Source organism: Priapulus caudatus, unplaced genomic scaffold (genome assembly GCF_000485595.1).
Source record: "Priapulus caudatus unplaced genomic scaffold, Priapulus_caudatus-5.0.1 Scaffold2038, whole genome shotgun sequence".
Classification (NCBI taxonomy): Eukaryota; Metazoa; Priapulida; class Priapulimorpha; order Priapulimorphida; family Priapulidae; genus Priapulus; species Priapulus caudatus.
The window spans coordinates 3,276-10,346 of NW_014579099.1; the positions used below are offsets into that span (position 1 = coordinate 3,276).

At 41.0% G+C, this 7,071-nt stretch overlaps 1 protein-coding gene across 1 annotated transcript in view; it reads left to right on the forward strand.

Moving 5' to 3' along the window:
• The first annotated feature begins 359 nt into the window (after nucleotides 1-359).
• The window catches only part of LOC106818121 (zinc finger protein 235-like), a 15,626-nt gene continuing 8,914 nt past the window's right edge, over nucleotides 360-7,071 (forward strand). Inside the window, exon 1 of the mRNA XM_014822840.1 lies at nucleotides 360-406. The gene's annotated coding sequence lies outside the window, so the exon portion shown is untranslated. The remainder of the gene's footprint in view (nucleotides 407-7,071) is intronic.

A 7,071-nucleotide genomic window follows, 5' to 3' on the forward strand; every position in this document is an offset into this window, starting at 1 on the left:
TCTAGGTCTAATATAGGGTGAAAGCTCTATTGAAGACCAGACGTATATTCATTCTTTTCCGTATAATTCCTTGGCTTGGTGCAGTACAACTGGCGTTGCAGATGGGGACTGTTTATATGACACACAGCTGGACGATGGTTGAGAAATAGTCAACTTGCGGCGTTGGATGCCACTCTAACTCGGAAACTAAGACTGGTCTGTCGGTTTTTTACTTCTTTGTGGTGGTTACGCACAAAGAAAGTTGAATGAGTATTCAGTAGTTAGATTAGTGTCTCTAGTATATTTCGCGTTGTGGTTGACACAGAGTGTTACTCTGTACGTTTAATTAACGCTCGGCCGATGCCTTATTAAACAGCAAGGCAGCCTCTGGTGTTCGTTGAACAGCGCTATGGAAGGTGTAAGACTTGTAAGTAAGGGCGATAGTGATTAGTGATGGTCGGTTCAAGGATATGAGAACATGGGTGTCCCAATAAAACAATGTCATTTACATCAAATATAAATATTAATATTATATCCCAATATAATTAGGCTTATTGGTAGCGGTTAGGCGTTAGGTTAGAATTAGGTTAGGGTTAGGCACATTGCGTTTTATTTTTGGTGACCCATTGTTCTCTATCCTTCGGTCCGTAACTATCTAGTGATATTGTTTAGGGTTTAGGGTTTAGGAACTCTTAGGAGTAGGCGTAGACGACTCCCTAGCACTCGTTAGTTGGCAGGTAGGCGACGCGTACGGTCCGGCCATATTTATGATAGTCAGACCAATAAATTGTGCCCTAAAAATGTTGTATATGTCTGATTGTTATTTTAGGCGCAATAGCCTATCCATGAGGACAAAACCTCGTGAATCTGTCATGCCAAAATCGCACGACAACCCCCTTTTCACTATTTACGGCCGTGCTTACATAGAAATCAACAGAATTACATAAAAGCCGTCGCTACGCTTATTAACATCTTAACCGTACATTACAAACACTTGTCAACTGCAGTATTCTCCTCTTTAATCACGTTTAATTTATTAAAACATCACGACATAAAAATCACGCCAAACTTCACTACACACAAAACTGCCAATCTTGCCATTGAACCGCACAAAACATCTTCTCACCGGCCAAAATGAAATCATCGCTCGTCACACTGTGACGCTTTATCCGGTGCGTTCAATGCAAGATTGGCCGTTTTGTGTGTAGTGAAGTTGGCGTGATTTTATGTTGTGATGTTTTAATAATATAAACGTGATTAAAGAGCGAGAATACTATAACGCTGGAGAACAAGCCAAAGATGTGCGGCCCGCGTGTAACAAACAACTGATTTATTAAGTTCGGTACAACACTCGTCCATAGGTGGCGCTCGTATATCAATACCAACATTGTACATATCGCCACAAAATACTGCATGACCAAGTGTTTTGTAATGTAGCGTTAATGGTGTTAATAAGCCGATCGGCTTTATGTGTTTCTTTGATTTTCTATGTAACACTGGCCGCTTAAATACGTGGAAAATGGTTGTCGCTGCCTTTTGCATGACAGAATTCAGAGGTTTTTGTCTATGGCCAAGCCTATTCGGCCGCCCTTAATAACATCAGAATTATAAAAAATTTTAGGGCACAACAGGCGGTCGAAATTAGCGGATCCGATATCGCGGGATTACAACGATTCTGGCCTAGACGTATGTCAACCTTTCTCGTGTGCGGCGATACCAGATTTCAATGGCTTGGTATTCCCGCCGGCGCATAGTAAAAAAAAATCGTCATTAATCGACGGATAGTGTCGTTGTTGGTTCTATCAACTTTATTACGCAGGACATCTGAGCAAGTCGCCCTTGAGGGGCTGAGCGGAGTGCGCGCCCTTAGATTACTAATTTACTTACTGCTCACACTAGCGCGTTGTTTACTACGAGCAGGCAGTAGCATATTTGCAAGGCGCAAGCGTGGCGATGTATTGCATTCATTTAATTCGTGCAGACATGTGTATTATATACATCTGTATCATGATTGTATCAAGCGAACCAGACAATGCCGTTCTAGACAATACTGTCTGCAGCTGTACTGTGGAGGCCGTATGTGTATATAATTCTTATTGTTTAAAATGAAATGCTCGCGCGAATGCACTCAGCCCACTAATGATTAGACGTGTCGAAGCTGTGAGATTTGTATATAATAATTTACATTTACATATTAATAATTTTCAATGCTATTATTGCACTATATTTTTCAAGATTTTAGATAACCAAACATTGCTGAAATTACGTAATCCAAAAAAAAATCCCGGGGATACCAGATCTGCGTCTTTGGGGCGGATACCAGTTCTCAAATACCTGGTATCCCGACGCCAGATCGGAGTAGCCATAATAAAAATCTAATTTCGACCGGCTTGCACAATCGCTTATTCGGTCTAATTAGGCATAGTTAGTATTTAGGGTGCAAATCCACTTTGGCGCACTTTCTTATGGTATCACTAAGTGATGCACTCAGATTTCTGTGTCCTTCATCAACCTGATGGCACAGACTTTCCGTATATCAAGCCGAATGATGCAAAAAACCCAACCCTAACCCTAGAGTGCATCAAAAGCTATAAACCCTTTAGCTTATGTATCACGAAGTGTTGTTAAGGTTAGCGGTTAACGAGCGTCGCGGATCAGGATTTGGAAAGGGCCGGTGTCCAGAGAATTTTATTTTTTAATTTGGCTTGGTGCATTCTCAGAGCATCTGAGCAGTAATTTTGATGTCTAGAGAATGCAAAATTTTCAGTATCAGATCCGGTCCCCCGGACGCCTGCGGACCCCTCTTTGCCCATTTCTATATGGTTTTTATAACGAATTTACATATATATAAGTAAATCTTTATCAGAAAAACTGGCACTAAACAAGATTTTGTGGTGGCAAAAACGCGTGCGCGCGTGCGTGCGTGTGTATGCTTTTTTTCCTTTTTTTGTGGTAAAAAGGGGGGGTCCGGACCCCCTCGACCCCCCCTCTGGATCCGCCCCTGGGTTAGGGCTAGGGTTAGGGTTAGGGTTTTTGCATCATTCCTTGATATACGGAAAGTCTGTGCATCAGTTGATGATACACAGCAATCTGTGCATCACTTCGTGATACCTAAGGTGCCTGAAGTGGATTTGCACCGTATTTAGTACCAGGGTACGTTCCGGTACCCTGGTAACTATCTGATATACTGGACCGTACCTCGCTTACTCCCTACCGTACCCTGACTGTCCCTGTTCCGCCCACTACAGATTTCGCAAAATTTGAAATATACATACAGACCTGTATGATATAGATAAAGTTGGATTGGAGTATGCAACTGTGAAACCAAGAAGAAACTTCAATATATATACACTGATGCGCACGATCCTTTTGCAAATATCGCGATGATCGGGAATGCGTTTTCCTTTCGCAATGTTCACGACATTTTCGCGCATTTCCGCGCGGGATTTTTGAAAGATGGTTCCAAGTGTTGTGGTGGAACAAGAAAATTTGTATGATTATCTTAATGGGTTGAAAACGTATAGACTAGCTGACACTAATGTAGAAAGGGTCGGGAGGTGAAACGTAACAGGGTAAGGGTTACGAATATTTTGCGGGAACGGACTGGAAACAAGGAATGGGAGTATAAAGCGGCGCGTTTCCTGCCGACAAGCAGTATGTATTACGACATCGGCTGAAAGTCAGGGTACGGTTTGGAGTAGGCGAGGTACAGTCCGGCATATTAGATAGTTACCAGGGTACGTTCCGGCATTACCCTGGGGGACATAGACCCTATCAGCGTAAGTGAGCGGACAACCCACATATCGTGCATCCTAGTCCGAGATTCCTCTGACCAATGGCCACACCGACGATTTTGGTGGATTTGGTGTGGGTTAGGTCAGAGCAACTTGCCTATACAAAACGTGGAATTTCTCCGATCCCGCCGAGGATCGCTTTTTCATTGCTCCAAACTCACAATTGGGGCTATCAATTAAGATCTGACGCACATAGATCGAAAACTGGATAACTTATATGCTTGCTCGCGTTGGTAAGCACACTTGTACTTGTTTACCTTAGTCGTATTTCGATTTGAAAATTTGTTGCTAACAATTTCCCTCCGACATGCATCGGCCATCCATCGCGCATCCAACTGCATTTTGGGAAACAACAGAGTAGCGTATAGAAAGCATGTCCAGTAATAAACCACAAGAGTAGGGTTACAACGCGAGCCTATTCTTTTCTTTGGAGGAGCCCCTGAGTGATTCACTCAGAGCGGTTTTATGGTGCGTTTTACGAGACTAGAACTTCCAAACTGGGTTTATTCTAAACACGAACCTTTCTCCGCTATCCTGGGACTTACTATGTATCACAATACACTGTATTAAACTATTATAACCTGTTACAAAATTTCGAACTGACGAGCGGCGATACTTCGAGCGCCATTTCTGTTGACCTGTGACGTACAGATTCCCAATGTGCATAGCATTCGGCTAACTTCGTCATGACGTCACGACTGACAGCAGGCATCTCATGAGACATTCGATCACATACGATACAACTTGAAGTGGGCAACACGATACACGATATAACGATACACTTCAAGTGGAGTCGAAGTTAGCCGAATGCTATGCACATTGGGAATCTGTACGTCACAGGTCAACAGAAATGGCGCTCGAAGTATCACCGCTCGTCACCTCGAAATTTTGTAACAGGTTATAATAGTTTAATACAGAGTATTGTGATACATAGTAAGTCCCAGGATAGCGGAGAAAGGTTCGTGTTTAGAATAAACCCAGTTTGGAAGTTGTAGTCTCGAAAAACACACCATAAAACCGCCCTGAGTGAATCACTCAGGGGCTCCTCCAAAGAAAAGAATAGGCTCGCGTTGTAACCCTACTCTTGTTGGGTTACATTATTGTATCTACCTTGGACCCGTGTAGAGACTCAGTAAAAACTTAAAATAAGGCAAGTAATATGAACGCACGTTCACAAATCTACACTTCTACTGTTGTGCCACTGTATATATCAACTTGCTTTTGCAAAAACTCTATGTAGAACTATCGGTCCATGCATATATTGCTGACCCATATATTTAAAATTATAGATATAGCGCCATTATGATTATGTGATATTTCACTGAACAGTTCCGCTGAGATTAAACATTACATGGGATTACATACATTATAACATAACATTACATTAACAACACACGGGAGTCCGCAATCTGCAGTTCAAAACTAAAGATATTAACAATACCAGCGCATGTGCTTATTTGGAAGACTCATGCGGTCGCACGTCTGCCAAATTTTCTTTGGAGATTTAATGAAAAATATGGTAATTCCACGAGCCCATGCTCTGGAACGAACTACCGTAGTTAGTAATAGTATATATAGCAGAATTTTCAGGGAGTCACACGCACTCCTATATATATTAGGGAGTCCGACAGTAAATCAGGTCCCGAGTATTTGACTCTGGACTCGCGTCAATTTCGCACCCTACTGTACTGTACACATCGTGCAAACTCTGTGAGCTTCATGGCTATATCTTTCCAGTTTTTTCTACTTCTTGAAATAACCCTCGATCTAGACCATGAACACAATTTTACTCGTATTAAGTAAACTATCTTTTTTTTCATTCAAAAATAGTGCGTAACGAACATGACACTTAATTTTGGCGTAACGAACAACACAGTTTGTCCAATTTTTTCAAGCTATCCTACTTTCTTCTGAAGGAATTATTCCTCCATGTATAATAAGAAAACAGGAGTCTGATTCATATGATATGCAATTCAAGTGAATTTATTACTTTATGCAGTGGCTTATTAATCTAGATATCCATAAAAACCGGTCAAATAGAACTCTGCATTTTCCCAAGTTAGCATAATAAGGTTGCTTACATAAATGGTACTTAGCACAAAATCTGAGCTATTTAATTTTAAATAGGTTCTTATATTGCCTAAAGAAAATTCCCCAGCAAATGTTTTCATATGGTATGTTTCCCTGCTTCGAATGTTCATCATCTACAGACTCTTACCATATCTGAATGGAGCCATGAGATATAGAAACAATATAATATACAGTCTTTATGCTTAATTCGCTAACAATAACAACTCTATTGAATTTCAATCATTGTCACGTCTGTGCTCCAAAAAAAGATCCAAAATATGTTGATCTATGCTCTTGCGCACCAAGTGTAACACATCTTTTTATATAGATTTTTAGAATAAGAGACGCTGTTTCAAAATTTTAGGCTAAATCAGGTTCTTGTATAGAAGGGGTTATATAAAGGCTGGCAAATTTGAGCCTAACAGGTTCTATAAAAACTAGGTTCTTACTTGCGGGTTTATTACTGTAGCACTATCACTGCAAACATGATTGGCTAATTTTATAGCTGCAATAAAATAGCACGTCTAAAGAGTATTGACTAAAAAAAATTTAAAATTGTGTTTTTAGTGAGCCTCAAGCATCAGCTGTTATGATGATGAAAGTCAGTATGACTTAAAATATGCAAACTTAGACTTCATTTAAAATAAAGGCAATGCTACGTAAAACATAGGCAATTAATGTTTTTACTTGAGTTACGGGACGTTTTTCGTGGAATGTGCCCAGAAAAGGTATTATGCACCGCATGCACGCAAGCATTTCTCGCAAACCGGCGAAGTGTGGGAGCGGCGAGTTTCTACATCAGTTTTTGTGAAAAGCAAGTTGAATATAGCAGTGACACACAGTAGGGCAGTGTTGATAAAGGGTCAGTTTTTAGCATCATCTGACAAGTCCGATGCAGCGTTGTAGAATCGGCATGAGCGTGTGTCCATGTGTCCGTACGTCCATGTATCCGTCAACAGTTGGGCGAAAATCTTAAAACCGCTTAGACGTACGGTCCATGATATATAGGGACGTCGGGGGGGTATGCTGTGAAAAGGTACTCGGGATGACCAATTTGGGGGTCAAGATACAAAGGTGTGATATTTCAAGATGTGTCAACGGAGGGGTAATATTTCCCCGCTTAACTTAAGGTATAGGAGGAAATACGGAATTGCGGCACAAATATGAATGGCTCGACCTATGCTCTTAAGTATTCGGTGTATAGTGTGGAAGATTTAAATTTCACAGT